The sequence below is a fragment of the Schistocerca cancellata genome, chromosome 4 (assembly GCF_023864275.1).
Source record: "Schistocerca cancellata isolate TAMUIC-IGC-003103 chromosome 4, iqSchCanc2.1, whole genome shotgun sequence".
In the NCBI taxonomy this organism is placed as follows: Eukaryota; Metazoa; Arthropoda; class Insecta; order Orthoptera; family Acrididae; genus Schistocerca; species Schistocerca cancellata.
The window spans coordinates 722,757,655-722,781,821 of NC_064629.1; positions in this window are offsets into that span (position 1 = coordinate 722,757,655).

Sequence of the window (24,167 nt, forward strand, 5' to 3'; positions counted from 1 at the left end):
CAGTTCTTTTTCTACTACGCACAAAAAATTACGTATCACTATTATCGAAATCGACTGTATCCACGTTCACTCTTACACAATATATCATGAACACACTTCTTTTGGTGAGGAAGAAGTTCATCAGCACTGCTGGATGAGAATCTTCATCGCAGATACATTTTGCAGTCTTTCAGATGGACCAGAATCAACCCGCCAAAACTGGTGTTGATGCACCTCGAGCTCGGTATTGGATGGTGCCACTCTTTCTCGAAAGCCGATATTCTTTCATTGTGTATTGTGCTTCCCAGATACTTCAAGTTCTGCAACAAAGAAGCAGAAAAATCCCTGCTTATTGTATTACAACAAGCACTTGATAAGCAAAATATATAGAGTCCATTAGTAATAAGGTGTAGAGCGTGTTGTACTTACATTTTGTAAAGAAAGTAGGAACAGTCATAGGGACTACAATGATAACAGCATCTCTGACGGTGCCGCAACAACGACAAAGTTGTTGGAGTGAATCATCCGTCTTTTATAACACACCACCATGCTGAGCCAGCAGGCAAAAATGTGATTATTAAGCATTATTCGCCAGCTTGTATCTTGTTACCGTAAGCATCATATGTTGGATTTCCCACGTCTGCGAGCAACATGATCTTAAAGGAGTGTCTAATCAAGGAAACTCAATCTCGGATGTGCGTGTTGAAACTCTGAAGTGGGAAACAGATAAGTATATTCAAGGAACTCTACATTTCTCTTCTGTGGCTGAACAAAATTTTGCAGTAAAAATTTTTTTCTCTCTTTAAGTCATGTGTAATAATAACACAAGCATGGGTGCACCACAATAATCGTCAGCACTCACAGATCTCCACGCACAGCTGGACACAGTCTCAGGATGGCGCACTTTGTTATATAGATGTAATATTGGCAGTTCGGTCCATATTTTTCGCGGAATGTATGTTGGCGGCAATAGAATCGTTCGGCAGTCAGCTTCAAATGCCGGTTCTCTAAATTTTCTCAATAGTGTTTCCTGAAGAGTACGTCGCTTTCTCTCCAGGGATTCCCATTTGAGTTTCCGAAGCATCTCCGTAACACTTAAATGTTGTTCGAACCTACCGGTAACAAACCTAGCAGCCCGCCTCTGAATTACTTCGATGTCTTCCTTCAATCCGACCTGGTAAAGAGCCGCATAAAGAAGGCAAATGCTCTCTTTATGCAACTGCATCCAATATGGAGAAACAGAAACATCACATACAAAACTAAAATTTTTATTTTCAATACAAATCTGAAGTCTGTCCTTCCGCACGACTGTGAAAGTTGGAAACTACATAAAAAAATAACATCACACTTACAGAGATTCATAGATAGGTGTCTCCGGCGCATAATGAATTTCTGGTGGCCAGAAAAAATTTCTGGAGGAAAACAAATCAGACACCTACAGTAGAACAGATACACTATGTGATCAAAATTACCCGGACACCCCCAAAAACATACGTTTTTCATATTAGGTGCATTGTGCTGCCACCTACTGCCAAGTACTCCATATCATCGACCTCAGTAGTCTTTAGACAGCGTGAGAGAGCAGAATGGGGCGCTCCGCGGAACTCACGGACTTCAAACGTGATCAGATGATTGGGTGTCACTTCTGTACGCGAGATTTCCACACTCCTAAACATCCCTAAGTCCACTGTTTCCGATGTGATAGTGAGGTGGAAACGTGAGGAGACATGTACAGCACAAAAGCGTATAGGCCGACCTCGTCTGTTGACTGAGAGAGACCGCCGATGGTTCAAGAAGATCGTAATATGTAATAGGCAGACATCTATCCAGACCATTGCACAGGAATTTCAAACTGCATCAGAATCCAATGCAAGTACTATGACACTTAGGAGGGAGGTAACAAAACTTGGATTTCATGGTCGAGCGGCTGCTCATAAGCCACACATCAGGCCAGTAAATGCCAAACGACGCCTCGCTTGGTGTAAGAAGAGTAAACATTGGACGATTGAACAGTTGCATAACGTTGTGTTGAGTGACGAATCATGGCACACAATTTGGCGATCCGATGGCAGGGTTTTAAAATTCGGAGGCGGTGGGGTTATGGTGTGGTCGTGTTTTTCATGGGGGGGGGGGGGGGGGCTTTCAACCCTTGTTGTTTTGCGTAGCACTATCACAGCACAGGCCTACATTGATGTTTTAACCACCTTTCTGCTTGCCACTGTTGAAGAGCAATTCGGGGATGAAGATTGCGTCTTTCAAAACAATCGAGCACCTGTTCATAATGCACGGTCTGTGGCGGAGTGGTTACACGACAGTAACATCCCTGTAATGCACTGGCCTGCACAGAGTCCTGACCTGAATCCTATAGAACACCTTTGGGATCTTTTGGAACGTTGGCTTCGTGCCAGGCCTCACCAACCAATATCGACACCTCTCCTCAGTGCAGCACTCCGTGAAAAATGAGCTGTCATTCCTGAAGAAACCTACCAGCACCTGACTGAACGTACGCCTGCGAGAGTGGAAGCTGTCGTCAGGGTAAGGGTGGACCAGCACCATATTGAATTCTAGCATTACCGATGGGAGTGCCATGAACTTGTAAGTCATTTTCAGCCAGGTGTCCGGATAGTTTATCACATAGTGTATGTGAGAGAAAGTGAAAATGACTGGGGCACACATTCAGAAAGCCAGATGGAGCAATAGAAAAGAAAGCATCGTGGTGGAATCCCCAAGGAACAAGGAAGAGAGGCAGGCCTAGGGGTACATGGAAGAGGACTGTAGAATGGGAAGCAAGGGAGTTGGCAAGAACTGTGCAGAATTGAGGGAAATAGCCAAAGAAAGAGATGGATGGTGAGTTCTCCTGGATGCCCAGTGCCCCTATAGGGGTCAAAGGAATTAAGTCAAATACGTAAGTCACTCATAAGTATTTGGAACTATTCTACTAAGAAGTGGAGTGATAAAAACAGAGCTTACAGTCGCGGAAGTCATTAATGTTGTACTATCGTAGCTGTCAGTATTGTTTACGGATTTTTCTTTCAAGGTCACATGTGCTGCCAAACATCGTAACTCTGACAAATTCATAATACTTTTAACAATCTTACATCCTTAACCTACTGGTTACTTGCTGGAATCATGCACGCTTTTTATCTCATTTACTGTTGCAATTTCTTCAGGCAGCTGGAGAGGGAGTAGTGACTGTCGGTCATCTCCCACAAAAATATACTGAAATTCGTGACGTGTAGCAACTCTCTGCAAAAAAAAAAAAAAAAAAAAAGAAATGTAAGTCTGAGATGTTTCACCTACTGCTTCTTCTGATTATGCAGTCTAGCGTTCAGGCGTTAGTTTCTGTCTCACATCCGTTTTGACAGTTTCCAATCTATTCAGACATGATACATCTGTGAATGCCAGTACCATGCCTTTTCCAAATTCACATTACTATTAATATTCTACTCATTACTTGCTGTAACTCATGAACACTTTTTAATTCAATGTTGCAGTTTTTGCAAGCAGCTGAAGACAGAAGTGATAGTGATTTCTCAGAAAAATGCACTGAAATTCGACACGCCCAACAACTCTGCAAAAAATGCAAGTCTTCTTTTTCTTCCTGAAACATTTCTCCTTATGCTGTCTATCAATCTGGGATTTGTTATACGTGATGGATTCTTTGTCATACTTACGAATGCAACAAGATTTACCCGCTACTCTGACATGTGCTCCATTCAATATTACAGGATCTGCAACATGCGAACTGATATGATCTGGAGTAACTCCCCCACTTCCGCCCCCTCTTCCCAAACTCGAGCACCGGAGAATTTGCATGCAGCTGCAAGCAGCCGCACGATCAAGCAGCGGAGAATGTGCAGCGGTCAGAGAAGGAAAACATCTAAGTCTCTCAGTAGGCTGAATTAATTTCAACTTTCAGGCTAACCTAGTAATACAACTGTATTAGCAATAATGGCTGAACTGGCACCAAAAGCTCTTGAATTGGATAATCTTGGATGAGTTGTTGTAGAGTCTGCATTTAGAAACTGAATACATACAGGTGTGATAAGTAATGGGATTGAGTTTAAAGAACTTAGTCATTCCTTGTATGCCTGTTTTCACATTTTCGATAACAAAGTTCACCTAACTAACCAACCTCTTAAAATCAATTTTTTTCTGGTCTCCAAGCTTCTTTTGACTGAGTAATGTAAAGAATGCGAATTGAACGCCATCCGAAATTAGTGATGACTGGTATTCAATTAACGTCATTCCTAAGGTGTTAAAGAAGCTTGAGACTTTTCACTAGAGAAATTCCAGTTGGACATTGAAAGAAACACTTCAATTGTATGTTAATGTCAATGAAAATAAGGGATTTCTGCAGAAGTATTCATAAAACTGCTCGAAATGATAGCAAATAAACACACACTAATAAACGTTCATTCATATGATAAAAAACGTTGTAATTCATCAATTATGGCATTCTTATAGTTTATAAATAAGCATACAGAATATGTGTCTAAATATATTACATATGCAGACAAATTAAACTTTTGTCAACGAACTGTTTCCTACTGACATGAAACTTGTTCACATTTTCTAAAAACGGAACAAAAACATCTCTGTTAACATCTAACGCATCCAATAGTTTGAATACGAATGGATGATTATGGGTAACAAGAGAAATGAGAAAAAATTCGGATCTTACTGCTATATATTATAAACTTCCATCATGAGAAACATGTAAATCTGTTAATGTTACTTGTTGGTAATTCTGATAATTGCATTTCTGTTACGTGAAAAACTTTTTTTATGTGTGCTCTTAGCAGCGTCGCTCGTTCTCATTGTTATATTGTAGTATGTAAACACTGTCTGAGTTATTCTCATTTCAAAAAAAACTAGATGCACACACAGTTGAGTGTGCACAACATAAACCAGTCAACAGAATACTGCCTAGTGACATGGACGAGTTTATAAAATTTACAAAGTTTAGTAACAAACTGAACCAACCTTTTGTAATTTATGCTGATACGGAATGTGTGTTACAACCACTTGCTGCTTGCGGCCGCGGTGACTCTGGTTCGCACTCCTATGAGATTCATTTGCATAAACCATCTAGTTTTGCCTACTATATGCACTGGGGCTATGACCAGGGACATTTCAAGTTTAAATTAAACAGAAGCTGTATGGATGGTCCCCTGAACAACTGCGTGCAATCACTGAAACGCGAATGCCTTTTATGGCAATATAAAAAGATGGGAACAAGTCCTAAAGAAGAATTAGTGTTTCTCTTGACAGAGGTTTGCCATATTTGCAGGGAACCATTTGAGGAAGGTGATTTAAATATAGTGTTGTTGTTGTGGTCCTCTGTCCAGAGACTGGTTTGATGCAGTTCTACATGCTACTCTATCCTGTGCAAGCCTCTTCATGTCCGAATAACTACTGCAACCTACATCCTTTTGAATCTGCGTACTGTATTCATCTGTTGATCTCCCTCTACGATTTTTACGCTTATCTCCAGTACTAAATTGGTCATCCCTTGATACCTCAGAACGTGTCCTACCAAGTGATCCATTTTTCTAATCAGATTGTACCACAAATTTCTCTTCTCGCCATTTCTATTCACCACCTCATTAGTTACATGATCTGCCCATCTAATATTCAGCATTCTTCTGTGGCACCAAATTTCAAAAACTTCTATTCTCTTCTTGTCTAAACTGTTTATCGTCCATGTTTCACTTCCATACATGGCTACACTCCATACCAATACTTTCAGAAACGACTTCCTGACACATAAATCTATACTCGATGTTAACAAATTTCTCTTTTCTTGCCATTGCCAGTCTACATTTTATATCCTTCCTACTTCGACCATTATCAGCTGGTTTTCTTCCCAAATAGCGAAACTCATATACTGCTTTAAGTGGCTCATTTCCTAATTCCCTAATTTCCTGACTTAATTCGACCACATTCCACTATCCTCGTTTTGCTTTTGTTGATGTTTATCTTATATCCTCCTTTCAAGTCACTGTCCATTCCGTTCAACTGCGCTTCCAATTCCTTTACTGTCTCTGCCAGAATTACAATATCAGAGGCAACCTGAAAGTTTTTATTTCTTCTCCCTGGAGTTCAATTACTACTCCAAATTTTTCTTTCGTTTCCTTTACAGCTTGCTCAATATACAGATCGAATAACATCGGGAATAGGCTACAACCCTGTCTCACTCCCTTCCCAACCACTGATTCCCTTTCGTGCCCCTCAGCTCTTACAAGTGCCATCTGGTGTGTGTACGAATTGTAAATAACCTTTCGCTCCCTGTATTTTACACCTGCCACCTTTAGAATTTGAAAGAGGGTATTCCAGTCAACATTGTCAAAAGCTTTCTCTAAGTCTACAAGTTCTATAAACGTAGGTTTCCCTTTCCTTAGAGACCACTGCAATTTCACGGGTGCATACTCAGGTGCAGCACACCCCAGCTGCAGTGTCAACTACAGGCCTCACTTTACAGTCCCTGTCATATTCCACAGTCTGAGCAATTATGACGGGCATTTCACTCTTAGCATCTTTGTGACTGATGTGAATTCTCATAGTCATGTGGAAATACTTTTTTCTGGTTGGCTAGATTAAACTTACGGAAAATATGTTTTCATTATCTTCAGTTCGGTCGATTTATGCTTTTCGATGAAAATCTAGTGTGTCTGTGAGCCATCGTAATTGCTCAGAAGGAACACCTTGAGTGCGAGGTAGCAAAACGCTAATGATGTTTGCGGCATTCAACGCCCCACATACTGTCTACTGTGCAACCAAAATATTGGCCGCTAATGGGAGCAGGAAGCGGGACTGGAGATATCCAATGGTGAGCACAGCATGAGGCAGCGGAGCGTACTTTAAGTACTTAGTCGACGGCTAACTCACAACACAACTACAATCCTAGTGGTGCCAATACAAAGCAGAACAATGATAATGATAAACAACGAAAATATTGCATTGTATCTGAAACAACAGTTGCCGAAGTTGACATTTCGTCAGAAAGAAGCCCAAGGAATTTTGCAGTGTGAGAAAGTAGTGGCAGGCGAAATATTAGCGTCGTAGAACTTGCAGTGGATCCTGATGCAGTTTGGAATTCCTGTGTGATGGTCTGGATAGATGTCTACCTATTACACATTACGACACTCTTCAACTGTCGGCGGTCTCTGTAGGTCAACAGCCGAGGTCGGCCTGTACGCTTTTGTGCAGTACGCGTCCCTTCACGTTTCCACTTTACTTTCAAATTGGAAACAGCGGACCTAGGGATGTTTAGGTGTGTGAAATCTCGCGTACAGCCGCATGAAACTATTGACACCCAATCACCAGACCACGGACGAAGTCCGTGAGCTACACGGAGCACCCCATTCTGCTCTCTCACGATGTCTAATGACTACTAAGGTCGCCGCTATGGAGTACCTGGCAATAGGTGGCAGCACAATCCACCTAATATGAAAAACGTACGTTTTTGGGGGTGTCCGGATACTTTCGATCACATAGTGTAAATCCGCTTATGCAGAGGAGGTTCCTTGCTGAGTCGATGACAGGATGCGCGTTGACTTTGCGCAAATTGCAACACACAGAATGATTTCTCTTGTGGTGTATTCGCCATGTTACTACAAATAGCGCAGATGCTTCAAAACTATGAATCTTCCTCTATCCACCGACTTGCGCAATGAGTTTCTGTGTTTTATAGTTTTTCTGTAATGAACAACTGAAATCTGTTCTTTCTTTTTGATTCGCACAGTACATTCCGGAACACGGAACTTGCGAAACAAAGCTCATTCTGTTCGTCCATGAAATCTAAAGGGCCATGGACTTAGACGCCCAAGCTAATGCCTTGTATCTTGATTTTTGGAAGTCATTGTATACAGTTCAGTACTGTTGTTAAGTGAAAGAAAAAAAGAGTTTACCGAGTATCGGACAATGTTTGCGAATTGATTCAAGACTTCCTAGCACATAGAAGTGGACGCATTATTCTTAGCCAGACGAATCGTCTCTTGCTGACAGTACGGGTAATGTAACTGATGATGATAAACAGAAGGCCGAAATTCTAAACCCATCTTTCAAAAACTCGTATACGACAGCGAACTGCAGCACCATTCCCCCTATCAATTATCGAACAAACGAAAGGATGGCTGACATAGTGTTTAGTGTATCTGGAATTGTAAAACAGTTAAGTTCCTTAGACGCCAGAAAGGCATCTGGCCCAGACGGTATCCCTGTAAGATTTTATGTTGACTGTGCTACAAATATAGCACCATTCTTATCCGTCATCATTGGAACAGCGGAAAGTTCCACGAGACTGGAAGAAGGCCCAGGTCATAGCAGTCTATAAAAAGGGTAGAAAATCGGATGCACATAATTAACGGCCAATTTCACTGACATCGATTTGTTGTAGAATCATGGAACGTACACTCCTGGAAATGGAAAAAAGAACACATTGACACCGGTGTGTCAGACCCACCATACTTGCTCCAGACACTGCGAGAGGGCTGTACAAGCAATGATCACACGCACGGCACAGCGGACACACCAGGAACCGCGGGTTGGCCGTCGAATGGCGCTAGCTGCGCAGCATTTGTGCACCGCCGCCGTCAGTGTCAGCCAGTTTGCCGTGGCATACGGAGCTCCATCGCAGTCTTTAACACTGGTAGCATGCCGCGACAGCGTGGACGTGAACCGTATGTGCAGTTGATGGACTTTGAGCGAGGGCGTATAGTGGGCATGCGGGAGGCCGGGTGGACGTACCGCCGAATTGCTCAACACGTGGGGCGTGAGGTCTCCACAGTACTTCGATGTTGTCGCCAGTGGTCGGCGGAAGGTGCACGTGCCCGTCGACCTGGGACCGGACCGCAGCGACGCACGGATGCACGCCAAGACCGTAGGATCCTACGCAGTGCCGTAGGGGACCGCACCGCCACTTCCCAGCAAATTAGGGACACTGTTGCTCCTGGGGTATCGGCGAGGACCATTCGCAACCGTCTCCATGAAGCTGGGCTACGGTCCCGCACACCGTTAGGCCGTCTTCCGCTCACGCCCCAACATCGTGCAGCCCGCCTCCAGTGGTGTCGCGACAGGCGTGAATGGAGGGACGAATGGAGACGTGTCGTCTTCAGCGATGAGAGTCGCTTCTGCCTTGGTGCCAATGATGGTCGTATGCGTGTTTGGCGCCGTGCAGGTGAGCGCCACAATCAGGACTGCATACGACCGAGGCACACAGGGCCAGCACCAGGCATCATGGTGTGGGGAGCGATCTCCTACACTGGCCGTACACCACTGGTGATCGTCGAGGGGACACTGAATAGTGCAAGGTACATCCAAACCGTCATCGAACCCATCGTTCTACCATTCCTAGACCGGCAAGGGACCTTGCTGTTCCAACAGGACAATGCACGTCCGCATGTATCCCGTGCCACCCAACGTGCTCTAGAAGGTGTAAGTCAACTACCCTGGCCAGCAAGATCTCCGGATCTGTCCCCCATTGAGCATGTTTGGGACTGGATGAAGCGTCGTCTCACACGGTCTGCACGTCCAGCACGAACGCTGGTCCAACTGAGGCGCCAGGTGGAAATGGCATGGCAAGCCGTTCCACAGGACTACATCCAGCATCTCTACGATCGTCTCCATGGGATAATAGCAGCCTACATTGCTGCGAAAGGTGGATATACACTGTACTAGTGCCGACATTGTGCATGCTCTGTTGCCTGTGTCTATGTGCCTGTGGTTCTGTCAGTGTGATCATGTGATGTATCTGACCCCAGGAATGTGTCAATAAAGTTTCCCCTTCCTGGGACAATGAATTCACGGTGCTCTTATTTCAATTTCCAGGAGTGTATTTTGTGTTCAGATATAATGACCTTTCTAGACTCTGAGAAGCTCATCTGCAGAAACCAGCACGGTTTTAGGAAACAGCGGTCATGCGAGACACGGCTGACCCTCCTTGTGCATGATATACAACAGGCTCTAGATACTGGCTCCCAGGTTGATGCCATACTTCTCGACTTTCGAAAGACTTTCGACTCAGTTCTGCACTGTCGCTTGCTACAAAAAGTGCGTGCTTACGGTCTGTCCAATGACATATGCGGTTGGATAGAAAGTTTTCTAACAGACAGGGAGCTGTATGTCCTCCTGAACTGGGTAACTTCAACAGGGCTGGCGGAAGTGGCCGTGCGGTTCTAGGCGCTGCAGTCTGGAACCGCGAGACCGCTACGGTCGCAGGTTCGAATCCTGCCTCGGGCATGGATATGTGTGATGTCCTTAGGTTAGTTAGGTTTAACTAGTTCTAAGTTCTAGGGAACTAATGACCTCATAAGTTGAGTCCCATAGTGCTCAGAGCCATTTGAACCATTTTTTGATAACTTCAACAGAAACAAGAGTAACTTCAGGTGTGCCCCAGGGCAGCGTAATAGGTCCTCTGGTTTTTACGCTTTACATAAACGATCTGGTTGATGGTATTGACAGCGGCCTTAGACTGTTTGCCGATGATGCTGTAATCTACAGGAAAGTAGTATCACACGAAAGTTGTGAACAAATCAATGAGGATTTGCAGAAAATAAATGCGTGGTGTAATGACTGGCAGTATTAGTGAGTGTAACCTACTGCATATAATAAGGCGAATATCCCCATTAATGTATGAGTACAAAATAAATGATCAATCTTTGGAAGCGAAAACATCAGTCAAGTATCTGAGTGTGACCATTTGAAATGATCTCAAATGGAATGATCAGATTACACAAGTAACGGGTAAGGCGAACTCTAGATTGCGGTTTATTGGTAGAATCCTGAAGCGATGCACTACTTCAACAAAGAAAATAGCTTACAATACGTTAGTTCGTCCTGTCTTAGAGTATTGTTCATCTGTATGGGACCCTTACCAGTTGGGTCTGATTCAAGAGATTGAGAAGGTCCAAATAAGAGCGGCAAGATTCGTGACTGGTACATTTAGCCATCCCGAGAGCGTTACAAATCTCATAGAAAGTTTGCAGTGGGGCACACTTGCAGACAGACGATGCGCTAAACGGAAGGGGCTGCTCACTAAATTCCGAAATCCAATCTTTACCGAGGATGTAGAGCATATATTATTACTACCAACTTTCAAATCGCGTAATGGTCATGATTCAAAGATAAGGGAAATAAGAGCTCGTACTGAGGCGCTCAGACAGTCGTTCTTCCCTCGCGCGTTCCGCGAGTGCAACAGAGGGGCGGGAAATATGACTGGCGCGAATTGTGCCTTCCGCCACACACCGATTGGTGGCTAGCGGAGTATATATGTAGATGTAGATGTAGATGTAAACGTAATTCTGGGGCATACCAATGGGTCGTTATTATTTGCAATACACAGGATGGATCACCAAAACTTAGCACCCCTTTTATTTCTTGAACCGTTCTGTATATCGAAACGACGTTTCCGGCACTTGAAAGAGGCACATAATTTTGTATCTTGTGTAACCTAATTAACTCTTGTATCAACCGAAATACTGAAGAACATATGATTTTTCCAGTGGAACAATATACCTTTTTCCACGGAATTCGAACTCTCTTGGAAAGGCAAATATAGTGATATAACAGTTCTCAATGTTGCTATTAGCCAATAGACAATTCTGTCCGCCTTGTCTTTCCACTTCAGCTCATTTTTCTCATACTATTGCGAAAATTTTGAACGATGACAGTACGTGACTGTATGGGTGTAGTGTGGTTCAACGAGTCGGAATTTTGCCTCTTTTCAAATTACAGCCCGTTGACGCGCTTAATTCGCTGTGTGGAGATTGCAGAATCGGCCGCAGATGGCTCTGTGATATTTTGCGGCTGACTTTCGTATCATAGCTTTGACCCACGATTCAGGTTACAGTGAACATGAAACAGGATGTGTATTCCAACAGTGTGGGTGATCAAATGTTACCCTTTCTTCTAAATGTCTATGACGAGTCTGCTGTGAACACTCTTATCCTTCAAGATGACAACAGCCGTCTCAGAGGACTCCACGCATACACTGAGGTGGCAAAAGTAATGGGATTCGTCCTAATCTTGTGTCGCGGCTGCTTTTGCTCAGCGTAGTGTAGCAGATAGACGTGGTATGGACTCAACAAGTCGTTGGACGTACCCTGCAGAAATCCTGAGCTATGATGTCTCTGTAACCACAATTGCGAAAGAGTACCCAATGCAGGATTTTATGCACGAACTGATCTCTCGATTATGACCTATAAATATTCCATGGGATTGATGTCGGGTGACCTGGGTGGCCAAGTAATTCACTCGAATTATCCAGAATGTTCTTATAACCAATTGCGAACGTTAATGGAGTGGTGACATGACGCATTGTCGTACATAAAAATTCCGTCGTTGTTTGGGAACATGAAATACGTGAATGGATGCAAATGGTCACCAAGAGGTTCAGTTCTACCAGAGGACCCAGTCTGCTTCGTGTACACACAGCCCACACCATTATGGAGCCAACACAAGCTTGCACAATGCCTTGTTGACAACTTGGGTCCATGGCTTCGGGTCTGCGCTCAAACCCTACCATCAGCCATTACCAACTGAAATCGGAACTCATCTGACCAGGTGACCAGGCTATAGTTTTCCAATCGTCTAGAATCCGAGCGATATGGTTACGAGGCCAGGAGACGTGCTGTTAGCAAAGGCACTCGCGTCGGTCGGCTGCTGCCATAGCCCATTAACGCCAAATTTCACCGCACTGTCCTTACGGATGCTTTCCGTTTCCGAAATGGGATGTCTTATGCGTCTAGCACAACTACCATTCTGCGTTGAAAATCTGTTCATTCCTGTCGTGCTGCCATAGTCACGTCGAAAACCTTTTCACATGAGTAACCTGAATACAAATGACTGCTGCGACAATGAACTGCCCTTTTATATCTTGTGTACGTGGTACTACCGCCATTTGTATACGTACACATCACTATCTCATGGATTTTATCACCTAAGGTTACCTAAGGTTACCCTTGAAAACTCTCAGGTACCGTATTGCACCTGGAGTGCCTCGCTAAATCACACGATGTTAGTCCCACCGAAAATGTCTGGACTATTTGAAATTTGAAATAGCAGGTGAAACGAAGCAGCAGCTGTTTGACAGCTCTGCGGGATCAAATCATCAGTGAGTGAGTCCGATGGATATGGAATGTCCGAAGATACCTGTAGACTCCCTCTCCGAATACAGGCCATTATCAAGGCTAGAGGCAGAGTTACACGGTATTAGCGCCATCTTTCCAAGAGGTGATTTGCTTTTCTGTCTTTGTATGTATTTCACCGGACAATCCACATCCACTGTTTTTGAGGGAAATGGGCTGAATGATAGGAGTATGTTACCCAGTCTACAAGGTGTCCCATGGGGAATGGTCAATACTCAGGGATATGAGAGGAGTGATAATTCTAAGCAAAAAAGTCTACTAAACATGTGTTCTAAAATGCGCATCTTAAGAGCTGCGAGCACTTCTTCGGTTTCGATACTGTCAAGCAAATATCTTCTATCTCAAGCTATATGCTTTCCATATTTTGGGAATAGGTAATATGAACCAAAAACAGAAAAAATTGCCTACTACACATAGGCTCTAAAATTTCTAAAGAGATGTGAGCAATTGTTCAGTAGAGGAGATGAGGTCCACAGTAGATGAACAAGTACTCATAGCTGTTAAGGTATTCGTTTTGGAGACCATGTTTACGTGTCTTTTTTGCTTCGAATGATAGCTCCTGTCACATCCTTGAATATTGATCATTCCTTCTGAAACACGGTATGCAGGGTGACTCACGTAAAAATTTGCACCGCAGATACTGCGAAAATGTAAAGTGCTATTGATGTGCGATTTTCACAGAATGGACTGATAGTCAGGAGGTCGTATTGTTAGCCAATCAACAGATTGTAATAATACTTAGAAAGTGTATATTTTGTGCAAAGATACACTTTTTAATGTAACAATGCCTAAGAAAGTAAAATTAGATTAAATTAGAACGTCAATGGTGATTCTTGCAGGATTCTAATGAGAGTCGTTTACAAGATATCGTACTTTGAAAAAATTCGACATCGACACTTGTTTGTGCTATTCAACCTGCGTAGTTGCCAAGTACGATGTTGTTATGTTTGCTTACAGTGTACTGTGTGCTCCTTGAGAGCATTGCGACTTGCTAGTCAGTTACTGTGTGACAGTCCAAGCAGCAGGTCGTCAGTGGACGATGGGATTTTCCAATGCAGAAAATGTCTACATGCTCATGGTGAATGGAGGGTATAGGAAGAATGCAGCCCGTTCTTGTACGGTGTACGCTGTAAGATATCCCTACAGACGTTAACCATCTCGGCAGTTATCTATCGATCTCTTCAACCAGTTACGTGAATGTGGTAGTGTAACATCTAGACAACGTAACAGAAGGAAACAAGTGAAGACAGATCAGGGGGAAATTAATTTTCTTACTGCTGTTGCTGTTGAATCGTACGTTAGCTCCTTCACAATCGCACGAGGAAGTGGCATGTGTCAGGCAAGTGTCCAACGCATTCTCCATCGATATAGGATCCACCCCTATCACATTTCTCTCCATCAAGAACTGCATTGAAACTGTTATGAGAATCGTGATAACTTCTGTAGGTGGATGCTCCAGATGTATCATGTATCTTATTTAGTGATGAAGCCATATATTCCAATCATGGCCAGGTATACCGCGGAAACACGCACTAATGGTGTGTTGACAATCCCCGTTGGCTTTGCAGGTGGAATTTCAGTGTCCAAAAAGTGTTAACTCGTGACCCTTAACATAGACAAATGTAATGTACTGCGAATACATAGAAAGAAGGATCCTTTATTGTATGATTATATGATAGCGGAACAAACACTGGTAGCAGTTACTTCTGTAAAATATCTGGGAGTATGCGTGCGGAACGATTTGAAGTGGAATGATCATATAAAATTAATTGTTAGTAAGGCGGGTACCAGGTTGAGATTCATTGGGAGAGTCCTTAGAAAATGTAGTCCATCAACAAAGGAGGTGGATTACAAAACACTCGTTCGACCTATACTTGAGTATTGCTCATCAGTGGGGGATCCGTACCAGATCGGGTTGACGGAGGAGATAGAGAATATCCAAAGAAGAGCGGCGCGTTTCGTCACAGGGTTATTTGGTAACCGTGATAGTGTTACGGAGATGTTTAACAGACTCAAGTGGCAGACTCTGTAAGAGAGGCGCTCTTCATCGCGGTGTAGCTTGCTCGCCAGGTTTCGAGAGGGTGCGTTTCTGGATGAGGTATCGAATATATTGCTTCCCCCTACTTATACCTCCCGAGGAGATCACGAATGTAAAATTAGAGAGATTAGAGCGCGCACGGAGGCTTTCAGACAGTCGTTCTTCCCGCGATCCATACGCGACTGGAAAAGGAAAGGGAGGTAATGACAGTGGCACGTAAAGTGCCCTCCGCCACACAGCGTTGGGTGGCTTGCGGAGTATAGATGTAGATGCAGATGTAGATGTAGACGTGGAATGGTGAAAGATCAGCTCATAAGCTCGCTTTCCATAGACGGAACACTGAAAGCGCACATGTTCCGCGCCCTTCCAACATACCATCTTCCACGGATGCTGGAAGTTCCTCTGCAGACTAGGAGGAACTTGTAGTACTAACACGATGGCTGTCCAGCCTGCAGTGTATGAAGTATTACAACATGTCTTCGCGAATTGTTTCGAAATCGCTGGATTAGACGCAAAGAATTTGTACCTCTTCCGGCCTGTTGCCCGGATTTGACGCCTGTAGACTTTTTCTCTGTTGGGAAAGCTGAAAGACGCTATCTACAAGGATATACCAGCTACACCCGAAGATATGCAAAGACGTATTACTGCAGCCTGCTCGGACATCTGCGCTGAATTCTAGCACGTGTGCAGCAGTCGTTCCATACCAGGCTGGAAGCGTGTATTGCCGCCGCCTGTGATCATTTTGAACACAACCTGTAATGGTCAGTTGCCTCGTTACTGGTCAGAATCCATATAACTCGTGTATGCACTTGCGCTGTTCTTTAGTGTGCGCTACCAGACGAATTGCACAACTGTCGGGGTGGAAACTTTTCAAAATGCGATATCTCGTAAACTACTCACACTAGAATCCTGCAACAAACACCAATGACATTCTAATTTACCCCATTTTTAGTGTGTTAATCGCTATAGGCGTTCTTACACTTAAAAAAGTGTATGCTTGCACAAAAAATACAGGGTGATTCATGAAGATATGCAAATATTTTAATATGTTATTCTACAAGTAAAACTAAAGAAAAACGTTCATACAAACGTAGGTCCGCAAATGTTTAGTTACGGAGTTATGGCTAATAAAAGATTTTGCCTGAAATTTAGCAACTTCGCTAATATGAAACCATCGCAAAACTGTACGATGTTAAAGTAAAGGACAAATTCAGGACATGTGAGGCATTACTTGCTCGCATTACGAACGCAATGGACGGAATTAAGAACAACCCTGTGAAACTGAAACGAGCAACAAGATCTGTTCATCCACGTGCAGCTAAATGCATTGAACTCGGTGGAGACATTTTTGAACATTAATTGTGAAAGTATTATGAAATTGTATGTACACTGTACAACTTTCTTAACACTGAGCTTTGTTTTTTTCTGGTTTAACATGAATTCGCGTGTGCTATGTAATCAATAAAAGCAGATTATGTGACACAGCCATACAGTTTCAGTTAACATTATTACCATCATTTTTCCATAATTAAATTCTCTACAACTTCTATTGAAAACTTTGTGCAACTGTCTGCAATTAAAAAAAAAACAATTGGGCCAAGTAGTTAATAAATTAAAATTTTTACGAAATTACTTCTTTGCTTCTCTGGATGTTCTATAAAACTACTGCAGATACACGTCTGGACATGTTTTAGTAAATTCACCAGATCAATAATAACAAAATAAATGGAAATTGTGCTTTACTTTACCCTCGTACAGTTTTTCGATGGCTTCATATTAGCGAAGTTGCTAAATTTCAGGCAAAATCTTTTATTAACCGTAACTCCGTAACTAAACATTTGGGGATGTATGTTTATATGAACTTTATTCTTTAGTTTTACTTGTAGAATAACATATTAAAATAGTTTCATATATTCGTGATTCACCCTGTATGCTTTCTAAGTATTATTACAATCTGTTGATTGGCTAATAGTACGAGCTCCTGGCTACCAATCAATTCTGTGAAAAGCGCACATCAATAGCACTTTACATTTCCGCAATATTTGCGGTGCAAGTTTTAGGTGATTTACCCTGTATAGTACACAGTCAGAGACTAGGGTTCAAGATGTAGGGAACATACGGTCACACTATGAATAAAAACCGTGAACAAGCCAAACTTCGCTTTGCTGTTAGTTCAAAACGAACATATCGTCACAGATTCTGGAGACAACACTGAACTGCTGCGCACTTACAACACAGAAAAAAGGTAAACCTGGTGGTAGAAACTAAAATCTACACATGAACGGTACTACAAACGGGATAATGAACGTAATTTTGGCTGATAATTTCCAGGATATTTTACTTTAATTAAATATGCAACTCTATTTTAAGATTAAGCCAATTGGCAATCTGTGTACATAGCGCTCTGTTCGCGTAGTATCATTACAAACCTCAATATTATACCAGTAAATAAATCAGGTGCGTTTAATTTTGACATACACACGCACACACACACACACACACACACACACACACACACACACACACACACACATACACACATACACACACACACACATTCAGGCACACACACGGAAACAAACGACACGAATTCCACACTTTCAAAATATTCGTCACTTTTCGTGTTTCATTAATATGTTATGGGGATTTGCAAGAGGATCCAGTCTTTTCGTCTAAATTTCTTTGGGAAGAAATAAAGTTGTATAGACAATAACTGAACTTCTTCAAAAAACTAAAATCCTGTGTTTATCATTGGTACATTATATCTGTCAATAATTTCATAATAGCTGTTATGGGTCTATATTTTATCTAACCTATCTAAAATAAAATGCATCTTCAACATACATTCAGTAATCTAAGAGAAATATGAACGTCAGTGAAATACAAAAATAGCGTATCTGGACAGAAACAGATAAGATTCTGATTAAGTAAGTATTTAAGAAGACCAAATCCATGGGTCTCACACCTTTCCCACCTACCTGCCCAAGATAGAAGCTATGAAAACAATCTGTCTATGAGTGGCTCAAATGGCTCTGAGCACTATGGGAATTAACAGCTGTGGTCATCAGTCCCCTAGAACTTATAACTACTTAAACCTAACTAACCTAAGGACTTCACACACACCCATGCCCGAGGCAGGATTCGAACCCGCGACCGTAGCAGTCGCGCGGTTCCGGACTGCGCGCCTAGAACCGCGAGACCACCGCGGCCGGCCTGCTCTATGAGTGGAGTACATTCTGTGTGGAAGTGAGAGAAAGTTCAAAAATGGCTCTGAGCACTATGGGACTCAACATCTTAGGTCATAAGTCCCCTAGAACTTAGAACTACTTAAACCTAACTAACCTAAGGACATCACACACACCCATGCCCGAAGCAGGATTCGAACCTGCGACCGTAGCAGTCCCGCGGTTCCGGACTGCAGCGCCAGAACCGCTAGACCACCGCGGCCGGCTGAGAGAAAGTGTTCTAAATTTTTGCGTAGCGTGTATCTGAGGCGAAATGTGGGAACCACCCCAGTGTTCACTTAGTGGGAAGTGGGAAACCGCCTAAAAACCACATCCATGCTGGCCGCCACACCGACCTCTGGTCGTTAATCTGCCGGGCGGATTCATTCCAGGGCCGGCGATCTTCCCCGTTCCAGAAGCGGTCGCGTTAACACAAGCGGCTACCCTGTCTCTCAGTTAAAATCGATTACACTATCATTTTTAGTTTGTTAGCTGTTAGCTGCGTTGAATTTTATATGCTTTTAAGATTTCTATAGTACGCATTCCCATATGAATTCTATAGGCAGATCAAGAGAGAAAAAGAATAAATTTCGATAAAACGAGAATGAGTCCTTATTTACAACGAATATATATGGACTAAATATATCTTCACATTTCGACAATGGTCGTCAAAGCATCTGAAACCGACCAATGGAATAAAAATTAAAATATAGGAACTAACAGTTGAAAATTCTTTCACCAGTTCCATCGATAGTTTGTTGGTCCATCTTCGACACGGGAAACGCTGTCACCGCAGCGTAGGAGGCACGTGGAAGGAGATAGCTGCTAAAATACAGTTTCTATCATCTACGAGGCCAAGTCCGCTAGTGCTCAACTGGGATGATATACGATTAGTCAAAAGGCATTCCTTACAGAATCCTCAGGACACTGCAGGACGACGATTTATACGTGAGAGAATATTATCCAACTGGAACATGCTACGTACGCTGGAGAAAATATCGGTCACGTTATCTTCTGTAATACGGGGGCGTGATGGAAGATAATGCCCCCGAATTTTTTAATGTGAAAACTCTTAAAGCTATTTAAATATTATTTATATATTTATTTTTCAACATAGTTATCCTGGCGACAAACATATTTCTCCCAACGAGAGACAAGTTTGTTGATACCGTCACTGTAGAATGTTTTATTTTGTTGACGGACCCGCAGCCTCACCTCTGTTCGCAACGCTTCATCGCTATCAAAGCAAAGTCCTCAAAGGTGTTCTTTAAGTTTTGGAAACAAATGAAATTCGGATGGGACCATATCGGGACCGTATGGAGAATGATCGATGACAGTGAACCCAAGTCGTCGAACTGTTGCAGATGGTTCGGCACTTCTGTGTTTGGTCTGACATTGTCATGCTGGAGGAGAGGGTGCTCCATGTGTCGACGAAATCTTCGAATACGAAACTCAGTTACAGCACGCTGTTTCTCAAATCCGACATCATTATGTTACAGTCGACCATGTTACACGCTATAGTTCGGAGTCTTCTAGCCGCGGAGGGCTTCAAATATGTAGACATGAAGAACAAAGATGCAGAATGTTAATAACGTCTGTTTTATTTAAAAAGCTCCAAGAGTTAACAATTTAAATTTAGGAGGCATCACTTTTCATCACGCCCTCGTAACTTAATCCAAGAAGGCGCTTACGAACGTTTTCTTTAATATTAGCACTTGTGTGTGTACGTTGCGTTGTGCATGTAGCAATCTGGATTTCTGTATGGCGAATGGCATCACAGCCACTGACTAGATATAGCAAAAAATTATTCGTACGCCTTCAGTCTAAAATGTATCCAGATTGCATTAATAGAAAGTAGTGAAAATATATGGTGCCAGTTTTAACGCTTCAGGTGTTCTACAAAGTCTCCTTACGCTTGAGTACAACGCACGGTTTGTTCGCGCAACCATGTGACACTCTCAAAAAAATTCTTCTTTGGGTAGTTGTTCATCTCGCGCGTCACATAGTTTTGGACGTCAGTTATGTAGTCAAGACTTTGACCCTTCATGTGAACTTCTGCACTTTGCATTTTGTGGCAGGTTCGTATTGATAACACCAAGTCTCGTCACCTGTGGTGATATTTTACACAAAGAGTTGTCCGTGTTTTGAACTTCAATTAAGTCTCGGCAGGCGTTTACGAGTCGTTGTTTTTGCTCTGGAGTCAGGGAGCACGGTACAAACTTTTCCGTTCATCAAAATATTCTGGAGAATGCCTTGAAAATCTGATTTAGTTATTTGCTCCATTGCGATTTGTGACACAACAACTTTGGCACACTACGACCGCATGTCCACTATTTAACGCTGCTGCTCCCAACTGACTGGTCGAATGCACATATATTGTTTACAGCTGCTAGTTCAAGCTGTAACCATAATTCTTGTGCTGACATTGCTTACACGCCAGGAATGAAATCAGTCTTGAGACTTATTGAATGTTTTCTGTAGTTTCATGACTCAACGTCAGTGACCATATGCCAATAAGAGGCTTTGGGGCCAAATATTACACATGCGAATGTTGTCCGAAGAGACGACGCAGTTACAACGAGCGAAGAGTGGTGTGCTCAGTAGTACTGGACACGTTGTACTCCACTTTAGCTGAGTCACAGAGTATAGCTAATCTTCCATTAAAGAGAGCCCCACATCTCCCATCTCTAGGCTAGAATGAAATATGACCGAGCGGGGCAACGCAGTGGTTACCACACCGGGCTCGCTTTCGGGAGGACGATGGTTCAAACCCGCGTCCTGCCATCTTGATTTCGGTTTTCAGCGGTTTTCCTAAATCGCTCAAGGCAAATGCCCGGATGGTTCCTTCTAAAAGGCACGGTCACTTTTCTTCTCCATCCTTCCCCAATCCGATGATGATGATATTTGGTTTGTGGGGCGCTCAACTGCGTGGTTATCAGCGCCCGTACAAATTCCCAACTTTTGCTCAGTCCAATCTCGCCACTTTTATGAATGATGATGAAATGATGAGGACAACACAAACATCCAGTCATCTCGAGGCAGGTGAAAATCCCTGACACCGCCGGTAATCGAACCCGGAATCCTGTGCTCGGGAAGTGAGAATGCGACCTCGAGACCACGAGCTGCGGACCCCCAATCCGACCTTGTGCTCTGTCTCTAAAGACCTGGTTGTCGACGGGCGGTTAAACACTAATCTTCTCCTCCTCTTCCTAGAATGAAATATGAACCTCTAGTTATTATCCACTAGCAATTTCATCGCCGTCATCCATTTCGACAGATCCAAAAGGCCACAGTAGATGGTTTTTGTCGGACTTTGTTTCCCAACTTCTGCGTATTATAACCTGCTCTTTACTATAATTTAATGGTATCGTGCGTAACTGTGCAGACATTTTCGTCAAGTGTCACTGATTAACCCTTCCACAGCTACCAGGCGAGTAAGTGTGCCTGCAAAATCCTTAGGGTTATACAGGGTAATCAACAAAAAATCGGTACGCCTCACACCAGAGATTCGAGTAATAATGAACTAACTAAAAAGGAATAGATAATAGTAACGCCAAAAAAAAAATGCACTCAACCTTGCGATAAAATGCAGTGTAGCCAACTTTCCAGATAGTGTTGCCACTTCACAAGCAATTTGACCAGAGATGATTAAATCCGTACGTGAGTTGTACCTGTTTTATGTGGGACGCCCTACATTACCTTTTACATTATTTTTAATATGTATTTTTATGACGTATCATGGATGCGACTGTCTAACCTAATGTGGCTACTGTGGCAACAAACGTAATCAGAACAGCTACGAAATGTTTGCTGCCTGAAGTTAAATATATAGTTTTCAAGTAGCGTTTCACTGCACACGCTCTATCACCGTGAAGTTAACCGTAAATTATCAGTTGACAGCAGCTTTATAAAAGTGCTTAGTCACCTGCACGACACTCTAAAGTTTAGTACGGCACAATCCAAAACGCAAATTCAGAACACTGTTATCTTTAAGTAGCCGTGGCCTAAAAAACCTACACTTGTCGTTTTTAAGGCGTTATTCTAACGAGTCTAATATACAATTACATGGCTGTTTCTAAAGCACATTGACACTGTAATTTAGACTGCTCACCCGTATAATGATTCAACTGCATACATTTCTTCGTAGAAATGCAGTGCCAGTAATCATAAGTTAGCCAGCGACCAGTACAACTAACCTTTAGAAATTCCACTTGTGAGTGTCTTGTCATTAAAATCGGTCGCCAGTGCCAATAGGATGGTTACTTACTTTATACTTTCTTTGCCCAACTTTTCTGCTTTGATAAAGCTCAACATAGTGAAAAAGCAGTAACTTCATTTTTTTGTATCAGTGTCATACATCTTTCCTCACTAACAGAGTTAGTTAAAATTTTATATGTTGCAAGAATGACTCTATTAGTGCAAATATTTTGCACAGATCATTCGTGAAGAGGTGACAAATAATAGCATGCCTTTTACTATAGCGTTCATGAAATGACAGCTGTAGATAGTAGTCCTCGTGGTTCAGTAGTAACTACACACGAATAACAAAGCTAAGTTTAATCTTAGTTGTCACATTAAAATTAGGTTAGCTGATGTGTCGCTAACAAAATAGACAAGAAATTACAACTCACAAATGAATTCTTTTTTTCAAAGACAAGAAAACAAGAAAAAGGAACCACCGCTCAGAAAAGGAAGTCAGTGGTAAACCTTAATCTTAGCACTCACAGAGAGCAGGAAAGCATCGATATCCTTTTCGGAATTATCAACAACACAGTTTTGATGCTGAGTGTCCGAAAAAAAACCTCCCTCTGAACCAGCACGATGATGTTACATCTTTAATGTTAGTGATTTTTTTTAGCCAAATACAAATGAGGTTATACACTTATATCGTCCAGTAACATCAGCATGTTGTCTGTAGTTCAACAAGAAAAATCTTCTCCTCTGAAGCGCTAACTGGAGCTCTATGCTGGTATGATGCTAGAGCAGTGCGTTAGCAATTATGCAGGTTGCAGAACTACAAGGCGCTGTCCATCGTCGATGCGGAGACAGGTCGGGGAGACGAGCTTATTCCAAGTTAGTTGGAAGTACATAACGGTGGTAAATCTGTGCTGGTTGTGCGCGATATGATCTTATTGAAAACGGTCGTGGTTTGGAACGCTAAAATCCTCTGAATGTAGATCCTGTTCAAATTTAACGTTCTATAAACACAATGGTCGTTAGACACTAAGCATGAACAATGATGGGGAAGGAAATCATCTTTGACTCGGTGGTAAGAACCTGCCCGGCATTCACCTTAACATGATGTAGGTTAACAACAGAAAATTTAAATTGAATGATCGAACTTGTGTCTGATTTTCCGCTGTCACACAGATGAAATCACATCCGGTTGCTCATTTACAAGGCCGTACTCAAAAGTAGTACCTCCGAATTTTTTTCTGTGAAAACTCTTAAAGCTTCTTACATAAAATATACATTATTATATTTCTATATCTTTATTCTTCATGTCTACTTGCCCTCTGCCGCCAGAAATCTTGGAACTGTAGGGTGTAACACGGCGGTATGTAACGTAACTATTCGCTGCGTGAGGAACGGTGTTCTGTAATGGAGTTTCGAATTCGTAGAGTTCGTCCACACATGGAGCACGGTCCCCTTCACAATGACTATGCTAGACCATACACGAACGATTAGACATCTGCAACAATCCGACGCCTTGGATTCACTTTCATCGACCATTCTCCTTACAGCCCGACTTGGTCCCATCCGATTTTCGTATGTTTC